The sequence below is a fragment of the Cuculus canorus genome, chromosome 2 (genome assembly GCF_017976375.1).
Source record: "Cuculus canorus isolate bCucCan1 chromosome 2, bCucCan1.pri, whole genome shotgun sequence".
Lineage (NCBI taxonomy): Eukaryota > Metazoa > Chordata > Aves > Cuculiformes > Cuculidae > Cuculus > Cuculus canorus.
Window position 1 is genome coordinate 25,554,644 of NC_071402.1, and position 15,623 is coordinate 25,570,266.

Below are 15,623 nucleotides of genomic sequence, written 5' to 3' on the forward strand. Positions count from 1 at the left end.
AAGCATCTGTATGGCTGAGCTGCCATGGGTGGGTTGCTCTTGAAGAGCTACGGAATTGATTTTTCTTTTGCTGATACGACTTGGAACAGGTAACACTTGGAAGGAAAGTCTATGCATTTGGAGACGAGTGTAAAATCAGATACGTCTTTGACACATGTTGAAAGTGAGGTCAGTCTAGGGAGGCCCAAGTATCCATACAGGCCAAGATGGAGTACCTAATTACCCCCACTGGAGAAGCTCATTTGGGAGGGGGCAGGAGATAGCAGGGACCAGCAGCAAGAAGCTGCAGCCAGCCGCTCTTCCCCATGCCATGAGTTTAATAACCCAGTTTTCTGTAAGCTCCATGAAAGAACAAAGACTGAAGATCTGGGTATTGCAAACTCAGTAGACCAAACTGAACCCTAGACCAGCTCTCCTGCCCCACCTAGGGCTCAGCACAATCCCTGTGTCCCACAGGGTTGAGACAAGGACTGGGACTTGGCACAACACCATGCAGCTCCTCACCCCAAAGTATCTGCAGAAGAGTGGCATGGGCTGGCCCCATGTCACCATGCAGCTGCTTGGGCAGATCTGGCTCTCAGCTGACCCATGTCACCTATGCCTAGCTCAATTGCCATGATATTTAAAATGACCACTGCCTTCATGCTGAAACCATGGGGTCTTCTCTGACATCCAGCAGTGTCCTCTGTGATTGTAGGTCAAGCTGAACTCTGTGAAGCACATGCCATGCCAATTAGTGGTGATCACTGTTTACTCCTTGCATTCCTTCCCATCTGCCCACTTCCAGCACACTAAAATAAATGAATAATATTTAAATGAATGGTGCGTTTGTGATTCCTAGTAATTTCCCTTGAAGTAGTTACGATGAGCACACTAACCAAGACTAATTCATCATGCTGCTTGTAATTTGGCCAGGATTCCAACAGGAGAACCTGTTTTCATAGCAGCTAATAAATAGTGGTTTATTGCTGTCCTACCAGGTGTTCTGTAGCTGCCGACTCCTTCCCAGTGCAGAAGCCATGAATGTCTACTTCTCTTGGCACGCGCTTTTGGTTAGAGGTGATGCTTTACAAATAGGCCAGGTTGGTTATGATTCAGCCCTTACCACCATAAACAGTGTTTCTGTTTCATCAAGGGAAAGCCTGGGTGGAGCAAACATTTACACATCAGTTCCACCTAACGCTGCTCAGATCAAGTACATTAATAGCGCCTGAAGCCCAGGGATGTGTTCATAGGCCTTGCCCTAAAACTCAGTGCAGGGTTAGGAAACCAAATTATGCCATGATCTTGCTTATGCATCTTACTTACAGCTGTTTCAGGTTACGCATGTGCCCCATATTCCTGAGGTTCCCGCTGACACTGGACCTGTGATTGAGGACTGTTCCAGCAGCACTGCAGGCTCTGACCCAGCCCCAGGAGTCGATGGCAAAATGGGGAGCCAAGGGAAAAGGGCTGCAAGAGGCTGGCAGGATCCCCTGGTCCACACAGGCATTCAGCTCTGCACTATTCCACCTCAGCATGGCAGGAATTTAACTAAAATCGGGCTCACGAAGGCTGCACGGGTTCCGCTGCACGGGTTCCGCTGACTCATGCTGGGACATTGGATGCATTGAATCAGCTTGTTAGAAATGGCAGGGCTGGGAGAGCAAGCCGGGCCTGAGATTTCCATCCCAGCATATCCAAATGCTGGAAGGGAACATACCTGCCCGGCAACAGAGCGGCAACCACTTACAGGGGTGGCGAGGGGATTTACTTGTTAGTGAACCCCTGTAATTTGAAAGGATTTGTCCTGGTGCAAGTGAGGACAGTGGGCAAAACCCCCTAGATGTGGAATAGCTTACCAAGTCCTTCCTTATGGCTAAAGACGCTACGCTTCTGCTAAAGCCATCAGTAAATAATAGCTAATGGGAAAAGGAAGAGAACTCAGTTTGGTGGTAATGGTCAAGGACATATCAAGACCTGATCACTAGTGGCTTCCAAGCCAGCTATAACTTGGGGCTGCTTGTGGCACCATGGAAAGCTGCAATGGGTTTGCTTTGGGTCTGACTGTGTCACTGCACAGAAGCAACACTCCTGCTCCACTGGCCCCTGGAGCATTCCTATCCTATCCCTCCACTTACAGCAGCCAACTGCACTTCATGCCTTGATATCGAGCTGCCAGGCTGAGGGAAAAGCAGCTAAGCCAGGAGCAGGAGGCATTGCGAAGTCCTTGGGTTAGGTCTGGCTCTTCTTCCCTGCAGAACAGTCTCATTGAAGTCAAGTGCTTCTGGCTGTCATAAGAGAAAAGCAAGTCCCAGTCCATCCACTTTTGCTCACTGCTGCTGATGCACCGCCTGCACGCAATGTCAAATCTGCGGGCATCTGGCCACACACTCAACATTTAAAAAGCATTGCAGCCGCACGGCCACAGTGATGAGCCCAACCCTGCCTGTGTGAAGTCGGGTGATGAGCCACACTGACAAAGGGCAGCACATGGGGACTGTCCCAGGGGAGCTGCTGTTTGCAGCAGTGCCAGTTCCTTGCTCTACAGCATTTTGGAAGATGCTCTATGAAGGAAGTTGTTATTTTTTGGATCCAGGCTGGTTTCACTCAGTCAATGCTCCTTGTGACTAGAGGAAGATTGCCACCAGGCAGAGGATTGCTGGGGCGCTACAAGACATGTAGATTTGCCTCATAGAAGGACAGCCGCTCCATGGCCTCGAACAGTTACTTCGCTTGATATGTCCCTACTCAAAACCTGAGCAAGCAGCTGTGCAAAACAGGCTGTGGACACTCAGAGGGGTGCTGCGAGTCTATTTGGTATTTAGCCAGGCACCAGCTTGCCCCTTATCAGCAATCAGTCCGCTAAAGATGAGGCTAAATCAGGCCTGGATGTTAGAAATTGCATGCTGATTCCTTGCGTGCTTTGCCACACCTCAGAAACCATGTCTTTATTTTAAAAAAATACAGCAAAAGCAAACCACAAACATGACTGGTATGTTTTAAAGTGTGTGGGGGTGGTTTATCACACACCAGTGCAGACTCAGATTCTTTCTTTGAGAGGCAGCTAATTCCACATTAATTATACTTTGACATCTTCTCCTTTTCCCAGGCACAGGTCTCATCTAAAGTCCGATTTTCTCCGTCAGCAACACAGAGAAAGACTAGGGTAGCACTGCACTGAGAAGTGAGGAGGGGCATTTTATAGGCTACAGAAATCAAAAGCTTCATGAGGTTTCTACCACGTTATCCTGATTTTCTGCTGCAGACTTTGAAGAGACCTCAGTTCTGTAACCCCTTCCTTAAGCCAAGTTTTTGCAGCAGATAGCTCACTCGGCCAAATAACACTTTATCCCTGTAGGTAAGGGCACAAAGGCAATCCTGCACCTCTCCAAGAGGCAGGCAGCATTCGCTCACCTCTCCAGCACCCTCCATGCCCTGAGGCTGGGCTTTGCCCATCAGTAATCCGTGCCTAAGCAGCCCCATCACCCAGCTATCTTCCTCTCCCCATCACCGCTAGCAAAGCGGTGGTTGTGAGCCGCAGCTCCTGGCCCAAGATGGCCAGACACTGGCCCACACCCAAATTCATTCATGGTGAAGGGCTAAAAATCATACGTCGCACCTGAGCAAGAAGGTTCCCACTGGTTTGACGTAGGGTGCAAGGAGCCACATCTGAGCGGCCAGCTGCCCACATGGTTACATGGGGAGCTGAAAAATCCATGTTCTTACTGCTTTTTAAATAGAAAAATCAGATCTCAGAAAATTTCTGTTTCATTCAGGATGTTTAAGTGGGTTTTCAGCTGTCCAGATAGAAAAAGACTTCTTGGAGCCTTTGGCTTTTGAAATGAGCTGTGCTGGTGCTGGGCTCCACTCAAGGTACATGACAAGACATTGAAAGACGTGGATCAGCACAGCAAGGAGACACACTTATGCTTGGGTAGACCCTTGTGTCAGGCTGCATGCAGAGCAGCAGGCTCACAGCCAGTCCGCAAACACCAAAGAGGGATGGTGTCTCACAGGATCTGGCGCTTGGTCCCAGTGGCACTAAGAACCCTATGCTGCACCTAAACCTGCAGCCAGAGCAGAGATCAGTCATGCTGGTATGCAGGGGCTGCATCAGCACCAGCCCCAGAGGAGGATCAGACCTTCCACTGCATTAGAATAGATGAGCAAAAGTGGAGACTCTACAGCCTTCCTCTCAGATAGTGTTTTTTTATTAGCTAATAATACCACGCTTCCTACAAAATTACAGCTTTGTTTCCTCCTGCCCAGGGTAGAGACAATCCCACCAAGAGAAATGCGCAACGGGACAAGAGTTGTCTCAGACCATCCTGACCACATTTCAAATCCTGGTTCCTTTTTTTTTCACTCATTTTACCTTCTTGTTCTCTAATCTAACTTCTCTTCCTCTTTCTTATCTCACTTCCAGCCCTTTCCCTCCTTTTTTTTCCTTTGCAGCCCCTTCTCTCACTGTTCTCCCCTCCCTTTTTGCAGCATTGCAGGGGAAACCATCACCCCTAAATGCAGCTGCTGGTTCCTGGCAGTGACTATCATGGCCTCATGTGCCCCCTTGTAACTCTTACCTTGCAGGCTCAGGAGCTGCATTGCACGCTCACAGTTATTCCCTGTCTGCATCTGAGCAGGCAGCAGCTGAAGAAACTTTCTGTACCTTGGCAGGAGTCCACGTGGTGCCTCCAGTAGTGATCACACTGCCAGCAACCGCTTGAAGGGAGAGCCTGCATTTACCCAGGCCCACCCCAACCCTCTGCTGCCAGAGCTTTGTCAAAGAAATATGCTCCTAAATAATGAAGCAAGAAGAAGGAGCTGCCTTGCTTAGAGGGTTTGTACTTTTAGACCATTTGCTACAGAGATCAAAGGTGAGGCATTGACCCAGGGAGGAGAACCGCAGGTGAGGAGAGCAGAAATGCACCCAAAGAGGCAGGATCAGGCTTTGGAAAGGGCTTCAAAGCCATTAGCTACACTATGGTCTAACCAGGAAAGATACCAAAGCTGCCAAGTAAAAAAAAAAGACAAAATGCAGGCGCAAGGTGACGCATTGCATCGAGTTGCCCCCTCTCAAGAATTCAAAGATCACAAATCAACACTTAAAAAGCAAATTTTATGTAAAATATATTTTGGCTCTTTATTTCTCCTTCAGATTGGGAGCCTTTGGGGTTCTATTTCAGTTTTCCTCTCAAACCACTGACTGTATAATGAAACCTGACATTTTGATGTTCTTCATGTTACACTGGGGATGTGGAGCTTTAGGAAAACACGAAATATATCAAGAGCCAGCAGCACCACTTTCATGGCCCTCTGCAGCTGGCTGCGGTGGGAATAGCCAGCAAGAGGGTTCCTCTGCTGCAGGCTGCTGGAGCAAATTAACTGTTCCGGCTTCTCTGCTGAAGGGGAAAGCTGTGCAGTGTTACCAACCCAAAAGATATTAGAGCAAAACGTGAGAGGGGCAGAATCTGGTTAGGAAAGAAATTAACGACCAGCAGCGTCATTCACTCCCCACCACTTTGTGGGAAGAATCACCAGAGCTGCATGCCACCCTCGCACCGGGTAATGTTACAGGATCATCCTGCCCGCCTCCAGACCGGCACCAAGCCTTGCTTTACATTAGGAAAATACAGCGCTGTGTTGCTACCCAAAAAGGAATGCGTAGCGTTTCCAGCATTCTCTGTACACATGGCCTCCAGCTTGCCTTCTCCAAGGGCTCTTCTCATTCTTCATTTCTCATCCAGTTTGTGTTTCAACACTCAGAGGTATGGTTTTAGTCAGGTCTTCTGAGGAAAGAAAATCTTCTCTCTTACACCACACACATGTGCCTGAACAGCATTTGAACCTGCTCAACATATTTTAACATAATTCAATAAGGAATAAAAAAAGAAGCCTGCAAGCCTATGGAAGACAGAGATAGCAAATAAAGATCTTGCCATCATCCTGATGGCAGGTCAGGCTAATAACAGAGGTCAGCTTCCAGCAGGCATCAGGGAATCCCTCAGCAGAACACACGCCCAGGAATCCATCTCTCCTGGCTCACACAGCTGCCTGTTCACAGCACTTCTGTAAACTTCTTGTTGTGGACAGTTATTGTGTTTCAGAAGCACATGCAGCACCTCTCTCCTCCTATGCAGCAACAGCTTCATGTTACAAACAGCTGCTCTGGCACTACACGTTGGCTAAAGGGGTCCCAGGGGCTGGGGCTAAAGGGTTCGATGGAGAAAGGCCCAGAAGGGTACAGTAACCCTGCACAATGATCAGCAGATGCTCTTTGCATCAGGGAAAGCGCAGAGTAAGCGAAGTTACAGCAACAAGCAGGTTTCTCTGCCTGCAGCATGGTCTCCCTGTGATGTTCTCCACATCTAGGTTTGCTTGGTTTGAATCATGAGCCTCCTGTCTGATTGTCTTCCATGATAAGGCTTTTAATAACTAACTGCACAAACAACAGCGTAAATATTTAAGGAACTCAGAGCTAGATCGCAGATCAAATGTCTTCAAATCTTTCTTCTTTCCCTTTCAAAAACAAAAACCCACACATGCAGCCTGCAGGGGAAAAGATTGCTCGATTGGCACTTCCCTCAGCTCATCAGATAAATAAGAAACTACCAGTTTTGTACTTTACTAAAAGCAGGCGAGGCAGCTGCTCCACAGCATACCGTGGTAATGTGATGGTGAGAGTCTGGACGCCTGCCGAAGATTGGCTCCTCTCCTGCACTTGCTCTTTAAGCTCTGTACTCCAACCTGGCGTGCTGGCATGGGCTGCCTGAGCTGCCTCTGGCTGGGCGAGGATGTGGGTGCCACCTCCTGTGTCCTCACAAAGTGGTAAGGCCACATTCAGATTGAAACTAAAGAAAAACTCTAGAGAGACCATGGCTACAAAGCCCAGGCTCAAAACTGAGGCAGTAAAGAGGGAACAGGAGACACATGCTCTTTCCTGGATGTGGATCCTGCAGAAGCAGATGCCAGCCCCAGCACAGGATGTCCCTGGAGGACCAGTCAGAAGCTGATGTCCTCCCATTTCTGCAAACGACTGGGGCTTGTTGGGAGCACCTTCCACAGGGCAAGTCAATGGCTCCTGCTAGGGTAGGTAAGCTCTCCTTCCCCCATTACTGGGGTAGTTTCACCTAAGGAGGGACAGACTACTGTGTGTAAAACATTTGCATGGGAAACAGCAGAGAGGACTTGTGCCCAGCCTCAGCCAGATGTTCAACAACTCATAACTTCATCGGTGTCCCCATCCTAAGCAAACCAAACACAGCACACTTTGCAAAGTGCTTTGGGACTGCTGGAAAATTGCTTTACAGTCCCTCCCACACAGGTGAGGAAACTTTTATAAATAAAAGAGCTAGCAAACTGAATCTGTGAATGGCATGTGTTTGAAGCTGAGCAGAGGAGCTTGATTTACTGCTGTGACTAGTTGCAAGAAAAATCTAAGATGGAAATACTTAAAATACTTAAATCTTAAAGCTTCTCCCTTATGAAGAGTTGAAACTTGAAAGACAGAGGAAAAAACTAAAATTAACCTTGCACTGCTCAAGCACAGCTTTTGCTGCCCACTGAACGCTAGCAGCGGCTGTGACTGTCTCTCCATCTGTTATTCTGGTGGAGTAACACAGCTGGGTCTCACTAACAAGTTGGTATTTGCTCTGGTAGCACAGGACAGGTGACGACTGACAGTCACCTCTGAGCATTTGATGAAGGTGAGAGCTCATACAGATGAGTTTGAAGTAAATGGTGCATCTCTGTTCACATTCGTTGTACTGCTACATTTCCTGTTGGGCCCACAAGGATGTTTCCCTTAAAGGGTTTTGACAGTTATTGCTATTAGGAACTGTGTTGCAAAAGCAACTGGCAGTACATTAAAACTAAAGTTTTCCTCCTTGCCCAGAGCTTGCAGGCGACCAGCAGAAACCAGCTGCATTTCCCTTCCCCTCCATACCTTTCCTGCATTCCAATGCAGCGTGCTAGGGAGAGAACAGCCAATTTTCTTTTACAGGTGCTCCTCTGGGAACCCCTCAGGAAGCAACCTCCATTTCCACATCGGATGTAAGTGTTTCCTTATCCACGGTTGTTTCCCAGGTTGAAAAATCTGCCCTCCCTTCCAGCGCAAGGAGTTTCATGCCTTCGCCTCAGTGGAACGCATCAAGGCAGAGGCATTGCACAGCCCCCACCTTGGCCCAAGGAGAGGACAGCAAATGGCTGTAGTCCAGCCACCGAGCAACTCCTGCAGTGCCCACTACCACAGCTTTTTCTTAAGACAAGCTGCATTGGAAATCTATTAAGCACGGCTCAAGTTATTGACAGTGCCAAGCTAACACACAGGGGACTGCAGCGTGTGCAAGGGGAAACGGAGATCAGTGTTGCCTTTGATAGGATGAACAAACTAAGAGCAGGGGGCTTAAAGATCTGGCGGTCTCCAAAGGCACTGAAGAGCTTGGCTGAAGGGTGCATCGCACGCTGAGCTGTGAACCAGGCACCACACAACCCCAGCCATGTCCCTGGGAATGGCCCTTGCTCAGCCCAGGGACACGGCCACTGCTGCACAGGCAGCTGAACCTGGCAGATGTCATCGGGGTGAAGGTGGGCTCTGATGCAGCTGGGATTTGGACCATTTAGAGCTTTACAGAGCATAAACTCCATCCTTCATCCCTCTGCTAAAAAAAATCTCTGATGGCCACTAGCAGCCAGGACAGGGCAGAGCAGGCACAGACAGGGAAATTACAAGTGGAAAATCCCATCTGCATCATTACTTTATTATTTAACCTATTATTTAAGAGCAGCTAGCCCTCATGCCAGGGATCTAGTGAAACATGCACGTAATTGTGCTTTGGCTTCTCTGTGCGTAAAGAGAGCCCTCATTGCTTGGTCACTAACAGGAGTTTGCTTTAAACTGTACATACGCTGCCTGCATCCTCGCCACATGCCAATAGCCCTGAAATGCAGCTCTTCACACAGATAGCACCATTGTACGGGTCATGGATCCTGTACAGCGGAGGACTTAATGCAAAGAGGAGCCCGGTGCAACTTCCCTGGAGCCACAGTAATGCTGTGTTCCCAGTGCGCAAGTATGGTACAGGGAGGGGAATGGATTTGCACCCAAATCCCCAGCACTGTCATCCCTCCCGCTGAGATAGCTGAGAGTGCTGCTTCTGTGAGAAAGGGAGGTTGGGCCTTCTCACCAGACCACTGTGATCAACTAGAGGACACCGTATATGGCAGAGAAAGGGAGCCAAGAGGAAAGGAGCACGCTAAAAGCTCCGAACCCTGCCCTGTGCTTCTCTCACATTGCCCTGGAACGGTTGTTTCTCTGTGACTCACCTCTGCTTCTCCTTTATCTAACCTTTTTTCTTCCAAACTTGTTAGAGAAGGCAGGTCTAAGCATTTATATGAAGTGAAGCAACAAAGGAGCCCTTAGCTCAGCAGCGATGTAGAGCTGTTTCTGTAAGAGCCAGGGTGCTGCCTTGCAGAGGCATTGAGTAGAAGCAGCACCACCCCCTGCTACCCCAGCCTCCCTGCCCACAAGCTGGGCAATGCCCGCGCTGCTTCCCCAGGGCAGACACAAGTGCTCAACACCAAGATAAATGCCCATCCCCTTGTGCTCAGCAGTTCCTTGTTCCAGGCACCACATCCTCTCCCCAGCTCCCGGATGGTCAGAAGCATGGCAGCACTGCAAGTCATGCCAAGATGGTTACGGTTACCACACCAGGCAGAATATTCCTGTGCCTGCATTAAGCTGCTCTGGGCATTAAGGACAGAGACATTTAGGTGAGGAAAGTCCTTTTCCCACCACCACAAGCTGTCATGGTACTAATACCTACAGATGTGCTATTTTAGTCATAGGCGGACCCACAGGTGGGGCATGATGCGCCCAAGGCTCTGCGTCATCTGGGATGCAACCATCCCAAATGCAGCAGGCTATGCCGAGATGTTTGGCTTGTAAACTCCAGGCTGGAGCAAAGTAAATCATTGCACTACGCTGGCAAGGCCAAATTGAACCAATGTCAGCACTTCTGCTAGAAAACAGGAAATAAAAGCGTTTAAGAGGTTGGCTAATAGTTCACCTAGAAAGAAATATGGTAGTGGGGAAAATGCATGGCAGAGCAAAAAGATGGCAACAGGGGGAGGGAAACGTCCTTGTGTGAATAACATGGGTACAAATACAGAAAATACCAGCAACTTTCAGAATATCTTACTTCTTCTTTCCAAAACTATAAAACTTTAAGCTTTCTCTTTCTCTCTTCTTTTTTTTGGGGGGTGGGGGTGGGTTGGGGGGGTGGAGGGAGACAAAACAACTCAGGGAGGACCAACAAAAGTGAAATATAGAATCAAATTACCAAAAGTTTATAGACATAAAGCAGCACTTCATGATCCAACTTACATGAGGCCACCAGTATCCCCAGCCGCAAGAGGGAAAATATTGCCAGCAGGTGGAGGGAGGTGATCCTGCCCCTCTGCTCAGTGCTGCTGAGGTGACCTTTGGGAATTCTTGTGTCCAGTTCTGGACTACTCAGTACAAAAGAGATGTGTATATAATGGAAAGAGTCCAATGAAGGGCTACAGGGATGATTAAGGGATTGGAGCACTGCTCCTACAAGGCTGAGAGCTAGGAATGTTCAGCACAGAGAAGATATCGCTCAAGCGGGACCTCATCAATGTGTGTAAATACCTGAAGTGGGGGTGTAAAGAAGATGGAGATGGGCTCTTCTCAGTGGTGCCCAGTGACAGGACCAGAAGCAATGGACACACGCTGAAACACAGGAGGTTCCTTCTGAACATCAGGAAACACTTTTTCACTGTGAGGGCAACCAAGTACTGGCATAGGGTGTCCAGAAAGGTTGTGGAGTCTCTGTTGTTAGAAATATCCAAAAGCCTCCTGGACACAGCCTGGGCAACCAGCCCTAGGTTGTCCTGCTTTAGTAGGGGGTTGGACCAGATGACCTCCAGAGATTGTGCCTGTCTCAGCTATCCTGTGACTACACACGGGAGGCAGACAGGCACTGTCTTCCTTCCCCTCCCAGTTTACAGAAGTACAGCGAGACTGAGAGAAGAGTTCACAGATTTTCCTACAGCCAAGGAGTCTGGTCGGTCCTGGCCTCACATCACTGGTCTGTCAGCCCATGGGACAGAGGAGCAGAAGGGACCGTGTGTGGCACTGTCAGTCCCTTGCTACTGCAGACAACTGCATTTCAAACCTGCTTAGGTTGCCACTGCATGCTGTGACAAATAGCACCAGCCATTTGGTAGGGGCAGAAGCTGGTTTCGGGCACCAGTCACCCTTATGCCAGGCACTGGCGCCTGCACAAGCAGAGGGGCAGCTACCTGCACCTCTGATGCTTTTCTGACACAACCAAAACAGCCTATTAACACAGGTACTGCCAACGAGCACTGGATCCAAGACAGAAACTGCAGATAAAGCTTCTCAGGCAGCAGCTTCAGTGCCAGGTATTCATTGCTGAGCCCCACCTACTTGACCAAAGCCAGGCAACACCGTGTATTAAGACATGCTGATGCTTGCTGCTACCGGAGGATTGCAGTCTATGTATTATTCTACTAACTAACTGCAAACTTCACCCAAACTCATCTGTATCCTAGTGATCCTCACATTCCCATACCAGCTCTTAGCTCCCCAGCCTAAGGTTGAGGTTGTGGAGAGGAGGGAGCTGGCCTTTTCTCCCAAGTGACAGGGGACAGGACAAGGGGGAATGGCCTCAAACTCCACCAGGGGAGGTTCAGGCTGGACATCAGGAAAAAAATTTTCATGGAAATGTTCATTGGGCACTGGAACAGGCTGCCCAGGGAGGTGGTTGTCACCTTCCCTGGAGGTGTTTAAGGGACAGGTGGACGAGGTGCTGAGGGGCATGATTTAGGGATTGTTAGGAATGGTGGGACTCGACCCAGTGGGTCCCTTCCAACCTAGTGGTTCTATGATTCCTCCTCTCATGAGGAATAAGCCAGGCATATCTGAAAGACCAGCCTGCTCAGGTGGGGTTTGCAGAGGCACAGCCAGGCAGCAACACAGTTCCCAGCATTTTTGAAGAGCTACTGTAGAGCAGCCAACAGCATTAGGTTTCGTGTTCCAGGGAGGACAGGCATGGTTTCAGATGAGGTGTGGTTCCTTCCCAAGGTGTGGTTTTGGAACAGCATGGTGGGAAGTTACACATCTCCAAAACTACATGAAAGGAGCCCCGGCATTTGCAGTCACCAAGGATCACATATTGCACTTTTCAGCATTTATTTGTACATGCTCATCAGCGACAATAGTAACTATTTTTCCTTCCCAAATTTTCCTCTCTTGGAACAAAGGGTAACAGGGACTGTGTCAGCATCATGCTCTTTCACTGCACCAGACCTGCTGTCACCACCTGTAAGCCTGAAGCCACCGGCTATGACTACACAGCACACGGGGTCTGCTTGTTCCATGCACGAGCAGAACTGCCCTGCACTCATTTGAATTGTGTTGAATATTTCCTGCAACAAGTACAATGGGTTTATTCGCAAAAAGGTTTTCTTGGACTTACACATTCAGCTTCCATTAACGGAGGTAACAAATCCTCTTTATTATGTGCACTACAAACACCAGGAAGCAAGTACCCCAACACAGGGTAACTTTCTTCTGCTTCCGGAGATCTCATGTGAGAGGAGCTATAACCATCACTAAAAGCCAAAAGGTAACTGTATTCAAAATGGGCTTTTTCATGCCTTCCTCCTCACGTATGCTACTGTTTCAGTGCTGTTAATAACCTTGCACAACTCTTGTTTAAAATCCAGCTTGGTTATTCGAACCTTTAAGAATCCTCTACTCAAAATGCCAAGTTATATATAACAAAAGTCAGATCAGATGCACTCAATGAGCAGTACTATTATACACTGACTTTTGGGGGGGGGTTTAACTAGTAACTTCAGTAACTTCAGCTTCAAAAGAAAAGCCTCGGAGCAGACTATAGGCACTCTAAGGCCTGTTCTCACTGAAGCTGGTCGCCCCTCTTTCTGCATCTGGCAGTAGCTCCACAGCACTTTGCATGCTCACAACGGACTAAGAAGCCAGGTCTTCCCTTCCAGACAATGTCACTTTACTGGCGCGTTCATTTTTTCAGTGTAGCAATTAGCTCTGTTATCTTCCCTGTTCCTGGCACACTCGTACACATCCCACAACCCATCATAACACCGCAACAGCACTCACATCATCCCTGTCAGACAGGAAAAGCAGGTTCAGCTCTCAGATATTCAACTTCTCTTCCAGGGTAATACTCTGATAAAGCAAGTATGAAGCAAGACAGGTGAAGGAGGAAAGAACTTACTCTACCTATACATTGATATATACAGAAACAGGTGTCTCAGCTCATTTTGGAGCTGCCATTCTGGAGAGGGCACGGATCTGGACTAGGGTAAACAAGTACCACAAACAAACTGCTGTTTCAAGCAGACGAAGCAGGTCCTCTTGCTTTGCTAGACAGCTTTCTCAGAGACTGCTGGTGTTATCCAGCCCCATTACAACCTCACAGGTCAGAAGCACTCCACAGCAGCACCACGCTCTATAAAAAGCAGCCAGCAAAGCCCTAACTCTTACTACAACGGAGACTACAATTAAACTTGCATAGAGGCAACAGCTTGCAGAGAGAAAAATCTAAAGAGCAAGTCTATCCAGAAGCTAAAATTAATTGCTAGCAAGCCACTCACACTTGCAAAACCCTGGTCATATCTACTTTTCATCAGCAAATTAAAAAAAATTTAAAAAAAAAACTACCTAAATGCCAACAGATGCTCTTGAAGATCTGACAGTTGAAAGATTTAAGCCCTCGCACTCCTCTCAGTGTTATGGCTTAGAACATCTGAGGAAAACAAGCTCTTGCTTTCTGCCTGAACACTACCTAGGCTAGGGGCATCACCTTGTGTAAGAGGATTTTAAAGGTTTCTTTTAGATATGTTCTTACAACTTAATCCAGTTACCGTCTGTGTAACTGAGAATGACCCAGGACAGGGGGGTGGAATCTGGTCTCTGCATGCCTCAGGTTTTGCTGCTCCTGTTATTTGGTAGCTTTTTATGCTTGCAGAAACTAACCCAAGACCCAGTTTATTAAAATACTAGCTACAAGTAACTGCAAGTTTTAAAAATTAAAAACTTCACCTCAATAGAAAGATTATTGCATTTAGGCAGGCTAAAAAAGTGACCCTGGAATGCCTCCTTCTCTTTAGCAGGTTATTTCACTGTCAATTCAATCAATCTATATTGTCAGTTTTTATCCTAAATGTGTCCAAGTGCAGCTGAAGTGTTGTGATTTTTGTTCTGGGCACAGGTAGTTCTTTACAGACAATCAAAAAATAATTTAGAAAACAATGAACCTCCAGCTGGAAGATCAAGATTCAGACTTCTTATTCCCAAGGGATCTTAAGAATATTTTCAGACACATGGAGTCCAGCAGATCCATCGTTGCTGTGCTGCCATCCTCGGCAGCTCCAGGCTCGATCACAGCAAGGGAACAGAGCAGAGATTCTTTGCGGCGAGAGCATCAGCCACCCGATGAGTCATGGGAGCCAGTGCTGGCAAGAGACCGGCTGCAGGCACAAACAAGTAGTTCAGATTTCATCAAACGAAAGGCCGCAAACAGCCAAGAGACTTTCTAATATTTACTACAATCATTTTCAACTGGGGGCAGGGAGACGGTGGGGTGGGAATCTGCCTTTTCCAGCTCTATCTGCTAAAAGAACCAGGTGTTCTTCTATCAATTCAGGGAAATTACAGGAAAACACAAAAATCACAATAATACTATTCATAATCTGCTTCCACTTAAACATTAACCAGCAACTATGATAATCACTGTTTCATTTGCATTAAGAGATTAGCTGAAGTGTATACCCCAGGGGGAAAGCCTCACAGAAATACAAGGTTCTTGCATGTCATTTTCATAATCTGTTAGAAATCATAAAAGCCCCATTCCAAACTCAACACTCATTAAACCACTGCCCATTTTTTAAAAACTGTATTTTAAACTGAATTATAGCCCCTGACCCTAACAGATTACTCATTAGCTACAGGAAGTTCAGCTGTATCAAACCTTAAAGGAAAACAGGCTAATTTATCTTAAAATAACAACAGCAGTTTAGATGCAGAGGCTAAAATTAGAAGGCTTCAATTAAAGCCTTCAGAAGAGAGACCTTTCCTCTTCCTTTAATATTTCCAGCAAACAAACTACTAAGTACTGGCAAAGTGTGCAAAATGTGAACTCAGCTAAAGCAAAAAAAGTACTTGCTTCTCCAATACAGAATCTTCTACAAAGCAGAAGCTGACTGCAGAGCCTTCCCTGCAAGAAAAACACTGCAGGCACTGCTGCTGCTTTGTTCCACCGGATTTGGAAAGCTTATAAAAAAAGACTGGGTTAAGTCTACCACAAACAAAAAAAAAAAAAAGTATATAAAATACAGAGACTGACTGTATTTAATCACTACTGTAAGATCTTAAGAGTGTAAAAGTTCTGGGAAAAGTACCAAGTTACTCTCCAGTTTGATTCCACAGGAAGTTTCACCCTCAGCAGTGGTTCGGCAAGGCTGAGAGCCCAGACCTGCAGCACTGGGGCTGGGCTGCTCAGTACTCTGCAGCACACGAAGGGTCCTCCAGTCCCTTCCAGCAGCTCAACTGCTAC